Raw genomic sequence first — 13,920 nt, 5'->3', positions numbered from 1 at the left:
ACCCCTGCGGAAGTAAGCTTATCTTCCTTGATTAGAATGTTTTTTATGGGAATATTCATTTTTAGAAAGTGTTGTTAGTGCGCATGAACTGATTCATGAGTGTCATAGACCTGGATATGAATGTATATATGATTTTAAAACTAGATTATGAGAAAGCCAATGTTAATGCCTCTTGGAACTTCCTTGTGAATATGCTAACTACCATAGGCTTTGCAAGTAAACGGATTAGTTGGATATACAACACTATTGCTTGAATTTTCCTTTGTGTGAGATTAAATGAGGGGAATGGACAATACTTTATGGGTGGAAAAGGCCTTAAGCAAGAGGATCCTCTCTCCTCCATTTCATTCAAACTAGTAGGTGACGTATTTTCAAAATACTTGCCAAAGCCATTGGTTGTGTGATCATATCTTGATCGTGTCATCAGACTCTAGTACGTTGACAGAACCATCCTATTTCTTGGTCCCCCCATTGATATGTTGTCGAGCATGAAAATCAACTTTCACAAAAGTGACCTAGTTACTATTAATGTGGATGAAGAACATTCTAAGATCTTCGCTTGATTTTCTACTGCAAGATCATTTCCTTTCCTCTTAAGTATTTTGGGGTCCCCCTACATTTTACCAAACTTAGGAGGGAAGATCTCCAACCTATTGCAGACAAGGTCATTACAAGTATTCCTTCTGTGAAATAGAAAACCCTAAACTATGGTAGGAAGCTTGTGCTTCTCACAATTAGTATTGCTACCATTCTAATGCATTTAATGTAAATTATAAAGTTCCCCTAATGAGTGTCAAATGTTATCACTTTTGAGATGTCTTAGTTCTTTGGGGTAAATTTGGAGTTTCACATAAATACCAGATAGCTATTTTGGGACTTATCTCTCGTCATAAGGATTTTGGTGGGACGGGGGTACCTGGAGAGCCTTTAATTTTGCCTTCTTAGCCTCTTGGTGGTGACAAGAACTACCAAGTTCTTGGTGGATAGAACCTCCTAAAATATCGACAAGTTTATGATTTGAGGTGTTTGTTTTGTGGGGGATATGAAACTACACAACACCTCATTTTTGATGTGCATGCTCTTCTGGTCTTGAATTTATGAGAGTTTTGAGTGTGATAGGCCTTAGTGAATGGGTGATATTTCAATTGTTTATTCTCCCTGGAAAACAAATGATGTTTGCAATATGTTTGGTGTTGCTTCCTTGTGGAGTATTTGGACCTTACGTATTGAGATATCTTTTCATGGAAACATATGGTCAGATGGCAGGTATTTGTAGGAAGAATGAGTGTGTGGCTTCATGATTGGGAGGTCATGTGCAATAGTACACAACTGCCATGTCGGATCATTGAAGAGGTGAGCTCCTTAGAATCTCATGGGAAAGATCCAACCTATGGTGAGAACTGATGAATAGTGGCATATCTTCCTATGTGCCATAACCAACTGGTCTGAGGATGCATTTGGTGATTTTGTTTGCAAATTATGTATCCTGATGTCTCCAATTTCACTTTCCTTGTGGCTTGTAAGAAATCATGTAAGGTTTTCTTAAATTCCGGTGGGGCTACTTTCATCATTCCCCCGAGCGTTGTATACTATTTTGATTGTGGCCTCATTTTCTATAAAAATGGGGTTGTGGGGAAACCCCTTTCATTTTTTGACCATAAAACATCAAGGCAAAAGCCCTACTGTGTGTCATTTTTCATTAAAATAAGGAAGGAAAAAAAGTGTTTACAATGGTTGATGGGGAGACAACCAGAGAAGTCTAGGATTACAAAGTAAGGAGAAAAGAGAAGTAAATTAAATATTATCAATCCAGGATGACATGCCATCCTTGAGACTAGGTTTGGCTCTAAGTATGGTCAACTTGAAAGTATTGACGAAGTCATATCTGCACTCTGTGATTGAGCAAGGGATCCCTTCAAATATCAGTCCATTTCTTTGATTCAGATGCTCCAGCATCCCACAATCATAACTTCAATGAAAAAATCAAGGTGGTATCTCTGTTTAGCTTCAATTACCATATCATGGATGCTCATATCTGTGTTCCATTCTATATCAATATTCCACCAAAAGCCTTGACTAAATGGGCAAGAAAAGAGAAGATGAGTTATGTCTTCCATACCTTCATCATTACATGATACACAGTTGGTGGAGTGAAGGTGCATATTCTTTCTGGTCAAAAGATCACAAGTATTTATTCTATCATTGAGCATTAGCCAACAGAAGAATTTATGCTTTGGTAAACAGCATGATTTCCATATCCATTTAAATGGATCAGCAGCTTCCTCATTTTTCATGAGGTAGTTATAGATCTTCTTGGTCATGTTGACTGAACTACCCCAATTGAAATACCAGTTGTCATGATTATTGTACTGCCTGATGCCATTTAACTGATCAGATAGCAAGTGAAATTGTTGATGGGTAATAATAGATAATGGTAATTGAAAGAGATTATAGTAATTCTCCAAACATTTGGCTGCCCTAATGGCTATGTTGTCCTGTTGAGCGAATGGGTGTAATTCCGGAAACTTCAGTTTCATGATGGACCCATTCCAATTATCCTACCGCAGCAAAGTAGAATTTCCTGAGTTGACTTGACATATAGTCATGCCTTTAAATAATTCAAACAACTTCATGCAGTCTTTCCACCAGAAAGAGCCTTTGTTGTTGCTAGAGTGTGGCACTTCATTGTTGTGGTAGTAAGCATTCCAAGGCAGTTTGACCCAGGGTACATCAGTCTGATTGTAGAATTTTTGAATAGATGTTTGATGAGGAAGGCTTTGTTTTGTGTTCTTAGACTCAGAACTCCAATACCTCCTTGATTTTTGGGCTTGCATATCATATCCCAACTAGCTAGACATTTTCCTCTTTTATTAATCTCATTTCCATACCATAGGAAATTCATGCTTGATTTATGGGCATGGAGGCAACCATAGAGTTTATGTATGTGAGTTTGCCAGAATGGTTCATGAATCTAGCCACTCCAGACAGTCTCTTATCAATTCTGGAAATCACAGGAATAAGATCTTGAACAGAAGGTTTGGTGGTGCCCATGGGAAGACCCAAGTAAGTAAATGGTAAGATCTCAACCTTGCATCCAAAAGTATTTGCTAGCATAGAGACTGATTGTTGAGCAATATTAATAGGGATCATGGAAGATTTGCTGAAGTTAACAAAAAGACCAGTAGATAAACTGAATAGATGGAGTAAATACTTCAGATGAATAAGCTGATCTTCATTAGCTGGCATAATCATTAAAGTGTCATATGCATATTGAATGATTGGATAGTCTTGACCATATGCATGATTGATGGGTGGAGAAAGTTCACCATTTTCCCAAGCAGCATTCACAACTGATTGTAACAAGTCAGCAGCAATAATATATAGGAGAGAGAGTGTGGATCACCTTGCCTGACCCCTCTTTTACATATAATTTGTTTACCTGCAACTCCATTAAGTAGGACAGAAGTAGAGGCAGAATGCAATATATTTGACACCCAATTTATCCATCTAGGTCCAAATCCTTTTGCCCTTAACATAGCAATAATGGCCTTATATTCAATCTTGTCAAAAGCCTTTTCAAAATCTAGCTTGAGAATGATGATAGGTTTTTTTGACTGGTGGCATAGGTGAAGGTATTCGAAGGGGAGCCTTGGCGCAGTGGTAAAGCTGCTGCCTTGTGACCATGAGGTCACGGGTTCAAGTCCTGGAAACAGCCTCTTACAGAAATGTAGGGAAAGGCTGCGTACTATAGACCCAAAGTGGTCGGACCCTTCCCTGACCCTGCGCAAGCGGGAGCTACATGCACCGGGCTGCCCTTTTTGGCATAGGTGAAGGTATTCAAAGGCATAACCCAGACAGTCCTGAATGTTCCTTCCTTTGATAAATCCATATTGATTTTGATGAATAACAATGGTGATGATTTTCTGTGCTCTGTTTGCCATTAACTTAGTGATAATTTTGAGAGGAAGGCTAACCAAGGATATAGGTCTGAAATCATTCATATTTTCAGGGTTTGAAATCTTTGGTATGACAGTGATGAAAGCAGTGTTTATACTTTGAATATCATAGTTTCCTCCAAAGAAATCCCAAATCATAGTGTAAATGTCTTGTTTGATACTATCCCAACATTTCCTCGAGAAAGTGCCATTAAAGCCATCAGGTCCTGGAGCTCTGCCAGAGGGCAAATCTTTAACTACCTCATCAATCTCATCCATAGAAAATGGTGCCTCAAGTTCTGAAAGATCTTGTGATTGGATAAGTTCATCAAGGCTGAATAACATAGAAGGATTAATGGATTTGCCCAATCTATCTTTGTAGGATTGCCAAATAATTGCAGCTTTGTGATCATGATTTTGGTAAGAAATTACATCCTCGCCAAGGATAGTTGTAATGTAATTTTTCCTGTAACTTTGGGTAGCCATAGCATGGAAGAAATCAATATTTTCATCATCCAATCTTACACTTCTCATTTTAAATCTGGATTTCCAATAAATTCTTTTAACTTCCAATAGTTTGGAAATATATCTCTTCAGAATTTTCCTGAAATTTGATTCCCTAGTACTTAGAGCCCTTTGATCTTCAATGCCATCAAACATAGAAAGAACATAGTTACAAGCTGCAATAGTGGTATTAAGTCTAGATAGGTTTTTACTCCATTTCTTGAGACCCAATCTGAGGCATTTATATCTGGCAGCAACATCCTTAGCAGAGTTAATGAATTGCTGATTTATGTTCCAGTATTGTAAGACAGTCTCATAAAAGAACATGAAACTGAAACCTATAGTTTTCAAATCTAAAAATGGAAGCCCTTGGAATGTCACTGCCAATCTGAATGTGAATTGGGATATGATCTGAAGAAACTGTAGCAAGTGGGTGAGCCGTTGTGGCTGGGAAGGATAAAGTCCAATTTGCAGAGGTAAAGATCCAGTCTAACTTCTCCAAAAGTTGCAGATCCTGCATATTACTCCATGTGAAGTTTCTACCTTGAAGTGGTATTTCCACAAGATCTAATTACCGCAAGAGACTATTAAACATAAGCATATTATTTGTGTCCCCTCCTGGTCTATTTCTGTCATGGGGGCTTCTGATTAGATTAAAATCTCCCACTAGCATCCAGTGATCCATTTGAGAGGCATACAAATTGTTTAACCAGTCAAAAAATAAGCTCTATCTTCATTTTGACAAGGCCCATAAATATTGGTGATATAGAAAATGTGTCCAGATAAGTTGCATACCAGTTTGACAGTAATCTGAAAATTTGATTGGCTGATGATAGTCCCATTGAAAAGTCTACCATTCCAAATAGTAATAACACCACCAGAGAGACCCATAGAGGGGGTATAAGCATATTGATTAAACCTTATGGGTGAGAAACTTCTGAGATAAGCCAGATCAAAAGAGTCTCTTTTTGTTTCTTCATTCAAAGAGATGATTCTACAAGGATAACACAGATCCTTGGCATCCTGTTTGGAATGTGGCCAACTGGTAGTACTAGTTCGATAAAAAATATTTCATTAGATTCACTCTAAAGAGAAGTTTAAAATGGTATAGCATATAACTCTTTCTTGCCAAATCAATGGTGTTTTATTAAAATGCACACGAGACTTATAAGCCAGGATAGAGGGAGTACGAACTTTGTCTAATACTTGATCGATGAAGTACCAAACAAAGCAAAACAATATAATGGCATTTGAAGATGAAATTTCAATTTATAGGAGGGTGGCAAGGTCATCTATGTTTCCTATCAACCTTAGAGGAAATATATATTTTCAAGTTGAACAAAACAAGTGTCAAATAAGTAGTCACATGGCTATTTATGGTAATTCTGGCAATTGAGATTATATTTTCGATAACCAAAATAAATCATTTTATACCAAAAAAGGTCATAAACTTTAGTGTGTGATAAAAGAAAAGTTATCATTATAAAAAACAACAAATCAAATAATATGCTCATTTTATTAACTCAAGGACAATCGATTTAACACAATCAAGCTAAAAAAACTTCGAGGCATCCACGTATAGATGTACTATATCATTGACAATTTGACATAGATGAAGCAATTGGCTTCAATCTCTTGCAGCTCGTGAAGCACACGATTGCTTCTTTCCATGAAATCAGTAGTAGTTGTCACACAACCAAAGCACCAGAACGACGGAAGAATGCACAGGTGTACGTTAGGTTGTTTTGAGGAGAGTCAAAATGGACAAACATATAGTGCTTAAGGAGTGAGAACACAAGGTGCAATTATGTGAACACAAACCAATATTTCATTTATTGGAGAGAGGACACTTTTGAAGTGTATATGTGTGGATTGGGTAGCCCTTTCCACCAGTTTGGACTTTTAGTTGCGTTAGCTCATGCATGAAGCTTGTCATAATATCAGAGCCTAAGGTCTTGAGTTCAAGTTCTGGCTTTCGCATTATATGCGTTAGCTCGTTGCCCCCTATTTATCCATGTATTGTCCTCTTGAGCCATATCTCTGAGTCTATTCACATGGACTTTTTGCATCACACATGAGAGGGGGTGTTGAAGTGTATATGCAGATTTCCTAGCCATTCCATCAGTCTGGAATTTTGGCTGTGTTGGCTAGTGTGTGAAGTTTTTTAGACACAAACACTATGGAGGTGTCAATCTTTCGACACCCTAATGGCCTACAAGGGAAATTTGATGATGATTAAGACTTTACATAAATCATATGAAACTTCCACTCTCTGATAAAAGAGCAACGGTTTGTAATGTTGTATGCCAATTTTCTATAAAATTCGTGTAAAATTATTGCATTAAAAATAACCCAAGTTGCAATTTAATAGTTTACTGATGCACTTGAGACATAAGCCATAAAGCACACCCACTGAATTAAATTCATAGTTTTGGTACAAAAACCCACATAAAAATGCAATCATTCACATTGAAGCACAAGAAAGTCCATAACCAAATCTTCATCGGTGGCCCCTTCATATTGACAATTCTTCTAACTAGTATCCACCTTCACAACATGTTTAGAGTATTGTATGGGTCATCTTTGATGGCGTGCTTCTGAAGGTTTTCCGTGTAGTGCAGGATAGTGGAAAATTCAGTATCCTGGAGGTGAGAGATGCCGCCATGGTGCTCTGCACCCTCATTCTAGTACCCTTCACCATTCATGATGGTTAGGAGATTGGTGAAGTTAGGTGGTTGGATGTTCACAATGGTGTCATAAGGGTTGATCTCATTCCATGAGAACCAGACGCCAGTGCTTTTCTGCATTAAGATAATCGTAAAAATCCTGATGCATTAGCTCATTGCTATGGAGATTAAAAAATGATGCATAAAATATAAATTAGGTTCAATCAAAAACTGTTAATTGGCTATTCTCAAATGCATTCGTCTGCAGTTGTTTCTTGAAGTAAACAATGTAGAGGAAACTACTACATTCAAATGCATTCCAGTATAGCCAACTAACAATTTTTTTTGTTGAACCCAATTTATAGCTTAGTCCGCATTTCTAGATCCCCATAGCACTGACATAATGCTTTGGGATTTCTATGATTATCTTAATGCACAAAAGCACTGGTGTCAGCTTCTCATGGAATGAGATTAAACCTTATGGCAACATAGTAAACAACTAACCACCCGACTTCACCACCCTCCTAACCATTATGAACAATGAAGGGTACTAGAATGAAGCTGCAGAGCACTGTGGCAGCATCGCTCACCTCCAGGATACTAAATTTTTCACCCTCGTGCACTTTATGAATACCTTGGGAAGCCTGTTGTCAAAGACAATCATTGCAGCACACTCAACATGTTGATGAAGGTGCATGCTGGTCTGAAGAATGGTCAATGGGCAAGGGGCACCAATGAAGCTTTAGTTATCGACTTTCTTGATCTTGAATATGAATGGTTGTGTTTCTGTATGGATTATTTCTATGGTGTACCAAAATGATGAATTTTCCTTAGTGGGTGTCTTCTGCGATTGATTTCACAAGTGAATCATTAAATTCTCGAATTTTGAACTTAAATTGGTATTTAATGCAATAATTTTACATATATAGAAAGTTCACATGAAACATTGCAAAACTTTGCTCTTTTTTCTAAAAGTGGAACTTTCTATGAATGGTTAGAGTTTTAGTACTCAAGAAAATTTTCTTGGCAGGCCATTAGGGTGTTTCAGTTGCTTAAATCCAAAGCTGACCTTAATGCATCGCACATATTAAGTCCAAAGTTATAATTATCAAAGGCAACAAATCAAATAATATGTTCGTTTTCTTAACTCAGGGGCGATAAATTTAAACAATCTAACTCAAAACACTTCAAGGCACCCACGTATAGATGTACTATATCAATGACATAGATGAAGCAATTGGATCTAATCTCTTGTAGATCATGAAGCACATGGTTGCTTCTTTCCATGAAATTGGTGGTAGTTGTCACATAACCAAAGCACCGGAAGGAAGGAAGAGTGAACATATGTAGATTAGGTTGTTTTGATAACACTATTGGAGTGTATATGTGGATTGCCTAACCCTTTCTATCAGCTCAATCTTTGGGTTCTGTTGGCTAGTGCATGAAGGTTGTCATGGTATCAAGCCTAAGGACTTGGGTTCAAGTCCTATCTTTCGCAATTTATCCAAAAATTGTTTTTGCCCAATTCTCTTGAGCCTTACCTCTGATTCTATTCATGTGTTTACTTCCATTGTCAGGCATGAGAGTGGGTGTTGAAGTGTATATGTGGATTGCCTAGCCCTTTCCATGAATTCAGAATTTTGGTTGCATTAGCGCTACTGCTTGAACTTGGGTTCAAGTCCTATCTTTCGCAATTTATCCAAAAAAAAATTGTTTTTGCCCAATTCTCTTGAGCCTTACCTCTGATTCTATTCATGTGTTTACTTCCCATGTCAGGCATGAGAGTGGGTGTTGAAGTGTATATGTGGATTGCCTAGCCCTTTCCATGAATTCAGAATTTTGGTTGCATTAGCGCTACTGCTTGAAGCTTATCAGGCACAAACATTGTTGACGTGTTAATCTATCGGCACCCTAAATGTTGTCTTCGGAAATTTGACGATGATTAAGACTCTACATAAATCATATGAAACTTCCGTTGTTCGATAAAAGAGTGATGGTTTGTAGTGTTGTATGCCAACTTCCTATGAAGTTCGTGTATATTATTTAATTAAAATAACCCAAATTGCAATTTGATAATTTACTGATGCACTTGAGACGTATGTCGTAAAGCACGCCCACTAAATGAAATTCATAGTTTTGGTATGAAATAGAAATAACCCATACAAAACACAATCATTCACATTGAAGCACCAGAAAGTCCATAATCAAATATTCAACGGTGGCTCCTTCCTATCCACAATTCTTTTGACCAGCATCCACCTTCAGCAACATGTGTAGTGCGCCGTAGGGATTGTCTTTGATGGCATGCTTCCCAAAGTTGTCCATGAAATGCAGGATATAGTGATAAATTCAGTATCCTAGAGGTGAGAGATGCCGCCATGGTGCTCCGCATCCTCATTCTAGTACCCTTCACCATTCATGATGGTTAGGAGGTGGTGAGGTTAGGTGGTTGGATGTTCACATGGTGTCATAAGGGTTGATCTCATTCCATGAGAAGCAAACACTAGTGCTTGTCTATATTACAATAATTGTAAAATCTCAAAGCAATACCTCATTGCTATGGAGATTGATAATGTATGAAATATAAATTGGGTTGAATCAAAAATTATTAATTGGATATTCTCAAATACATTCGACTACAACCGTTTCTTGAAATAAACAATGTAGAGGAAACAAGTGCATTCAAATGCAATTGAGAATAGCCTACTGGCAGTTTTTTATTGAACCCAATTTATATTTAAGATCGCATTTCTGAATCACCATACCGACCTAATGTTTCGGGATTTGTATGGTTTTAATGAAGATAAGAATTGGTGTCAGCTTCGCATGGAATGGGATCAACCCTTATGACAACATAGTAAACTTCCAACCACCATACTTCACCACCCTCCTAACCATGAACAATGAAGGGTACTGGAATGAGGCTGCAGAGCACCGTGACAACATTGCTCACCTCAAGGGTACTGAATTTGCCACTCGCTTGCACTTCGTGAACAACCTTGGGCAACACATCATCAAAGACAATACATGTGGCGCACGCAACATGTTGTTGAAGGTGGATGTTGACGTGCAAGGAACACCAATAAAGCTTTGGTTATCGAATTTCTTAAGCTTGAATGCGAATGGTTGTGTTTCTGTATGGATTATTTATATGGTGTGCCTTCTGTGGTTGATGTCTCAAGTGTGTCATTAAATTCTCGAATTTGTAACTTGAGTTAGTATTTGGTGCAATAATTTTACATCAACCATTCATAGGAAATACACATAAAACATTTTCAAACTTTTCTATTGTTTGATAGTGAAACTTTCTATGATTAGCTAGAGTTTTAATCCTTGGGAAAATTTTACTGGTAGTCCATTAGGGTGTTGGCTGCTTAAATCCAAAGTATACATTAATGCATGGCACATCTTAAATCCAAAGTTATCATTGTCAAAAGCAACAAAGCAAATGATATGTTCAAGGCACTCACGGTCGATCCATTTAACACAATCTAACTAAAAACACTTCAAGGCACCCACATATTGTGTACTGTATCGATGACATAGATGAAGCAATCAGATCCCATCTCTTGCAGCGTGTGAAGCACACGATTGCTTCTTTCTATGAAATCATTTTTTGTTGCACATAACCAAAGCACCAGAAGGATAGAAGATTGCACAAGCGTAGGTTATGTTGTTTTGAGGAGAGTTAAAATGGGCAAATATATAGTTCATGATGGAGTGAGAACACAAGGCACAATTATGTGAACACAAACCAATATGTCATTTAATGGAGAGTAGACACCGTTGAAGTGTACATGTGGATTGGGTAGCCCTTTTCATCACTTCAGACTTTTGGTTGCGTTGGGTAGTGCATGAAGCTTGTCATGGTTTTAGAGACTAACATCTTGAGTTCAAGTCTTGGTTTTCACGGTTTATCCAAAAATTGTTGTTGCCCCTCTGTCTACACGTATAGGCCTCTTGACCCATAGCTCTGTGTCTATTCACGTGTTGACTTCCGTGTCACAAGTGAGAGGGGGTGTTGAAGTGTATGCGTGGATTGCCTAGCCCTTTCCCATACAAGCATTGTTGAGATGTCAATCTGTCGACACCCAAATGGCCTACCAGGGAAATTTGTGACGATGATTAAGACTCTACATAGATCATATGAAACCTCCATTGTCTGATAAAAGATCATAGGTTTGTAATGTTGTATACCAACTTCCTATGAAGTTCCTCTAAAATCCTTGAATTAAAAATAACCCAAGTTTCAATTTGATAATTTACTAGTGCACTTGAGACATAAGCCATACAAAACACCCGCTGAACAAAATTCATAGTTTTGTTACAAAGTAGAAATAACCCAGACAAAAAAGCAATCATTCACATTGAAACACAAGAAAGTCCATAACCAAATCTTCATCGGGCCCCTTCCTATCAAAAATTCTTCTAACCAGCATCCACCTTCAGCAACATGTTTAGCACGCTGTAAGGATTGTCTTTGATGGTGTGCTTCCCAAGGTTGTCCATGAAATGCATGATATAGTGGCAAATTCAGTATCCTGGAGGTGAGAGATGCCGCCATGGTCCTCTGCACCCTCATTCTAGTACCCTTCACCATTCATGATGTTTAGGATATAGGTGGAGTTAGGTGGTTGGATATTCACGGTGGTGTCATAAGGGTTGATCTCATTCCATGAGAAGCAGACACCAGTGCTTGTTTGCATTAAAGTAATCGTAAAAATACTGAAGCGTTAGCTCAATGCTATGGAGATACAAAAATGATCTCTTAAATATAAATTGGGTTCCATAAAAAATGACTGCATTCGAATGCATTTGAGAGTAGCCAACTGCCAATTTTTGTTGAACCCAATTTATATTTCAGTCCGCATTTCTGAATCTCCATAGCATGAACCTAATGCTTCATGATTTCTATGATTATCTTAATGCATAAAAGTATTGTTGTTGACTTCTCATGGAATTAGATCAACCCTTATGATAGCATAGTAAACATCCAACCACCACACTTCACCCCCCCTAGACATCATGAACAATGAAGGGTACTGGAATGAGGCTGCAGAGCACTGTGGCAACATCACTCACCTCTAGGATACTGAATTTTCCACTCTCATGCACTTCGTGAACAACCTTGGGAAGTATTTCGTCAGAGAAAATACATCTGGTGCACTCAACATCTTGTTGAAGGTGGATGCTGGTTAGAATAATTGTTGATGGGCAAGGTACACCAATGAAGATTTGGTTATCGACTTTATTGTGCTTAAATGTGAATGGTTCTATCTCTGTATGGATTGTTTCTATGATGTAGCAAAATGATCGATTTTATTCAGTGGGTGTCCTTTGTGGCGATCTGTCAGAGTGCATCACTAAATTCTCGAATTTGCAACTTGATTTGGTATTTAATGCAATAATTTTACATGAAACTCATAGGAAGTTCACATAAAACATTGCAAAACTTTGCTCTTTTGTCTATAGTGGAGTTTTCTATGATTAGCTAGAATTTTAATCCTTGGGAAATTTTTCCTGGTAGGCCCAGTGGCGGAGACAGGGGGACCAGCAGGGGCCCTCCCCCCCCCCTAACACTACTGATTTGAGTCTAGTATTAGTGTAAACGTTGATGCTTTTGCTGCTAAAATGATGTATTTTCATGAACTGGCCCTCTCTAACAAGACTTATAAATACTTGGCCCTCCTCATTCGAATTTCTTGGCTCCGCCACTCGGTAGGCCATTAGGGTGCTTCAACTACTTAAATCCAAAGTAGACGTTAATGCATGGCACATCTCATATGTAATGAAACACTCAAAATAATACTTCTGAAAAAGAAATCTTACAATGTTTACCGAAAAAGGGTTTCCCCCCGCTTTGTATTCCAAAGCAAACCACCACTGTACACATCGCAATGCTAGGGCGAGCAGCACATCAGGCCCAAAGAAAAAGAAAAAGAAATAAATGCCAACAGCAGCAAGTCGACAAAGCGTGGCAGACCCGCGACTGCTGCGCCCTCCGGATACAAACCACCACAGCCCGAGGCTCCGATCTACCGCGAACTAAGCAACACCTCCAAGAAGGGATGCGACGCCGACGACGCTGCTGCCCGGACAAGTCCTAGGGTTTCCCCCAGTACGCAGAGGGAGGTGGGGGATAGCTAATCCCGACACCCTCCAAGAAGGGATAGTGGCACCCGCCGGTGTCACCGCATCGGAGCTGGACGAACCGGCAAGGATTTCTCCTGCACGCCAAACCCCACCGGCCAATCGGAGCCGACCAGCCAAACCACCGCCCAACCATGCGCCATCATGGTTGCGCCGCCACCAACACCGTCTCGCTACGAGCACCACCACGAGGCCAAGAAGACCGGAGAAAAGATCCAAGCGACGGGAGCAGCAGCACCGAGGCCGAGCGGGAGGGAACCACCTCCACCGCCGTCGTGCGGGAGGCTCGCGCCTCCGGCACCGTCGCGGTAGCCGTCCGGACACGGCAGCAGGGCATACCAGGTCACCCCTGGCCCGGCCAGACCCGAAATGGGCCCGCTAAGCCCCACCGGCCACGCTGCAGCAGGCTGGCGTTGACGCCACCAGCCCCCACCGATCATCGCTGCTCGCCACCGCTTCCTCATGGCCACGCCAACGCCACGCCTGTTGCCGGCCCGCCCAAGCCCAGATGGGGCCCGAAGGGCCTAGATCTGGCCCGGGCGGGCGCCGCCAACCCGCGCCGCCACGCAACCCCGTCGCCAACGGCCCCGCCGCCGCCCAGAGCTCGCCCCCGTCGCCGCAGGAAACCCCGCCGCCGCACAGGACCGCCGCCGCCTGAAGACACC

This window comes from Triticum aestivum, chromosome 5B (genome assembly GCF_018294505.1).
Source record: "Triticum aestivum cultivar Chinese Spring chromosome 5B, IWGSC CS RefSeq v2.1, whole genome shotgun sequence".
NCBI lineage: Eukaryota > Viridiplantae > Streptophyta > Magnoliopsida > Poales > Poaceae > Triticum > Triticum aestivum.
Note: the sequence above shows the minus strand (reverse complement) of the source record.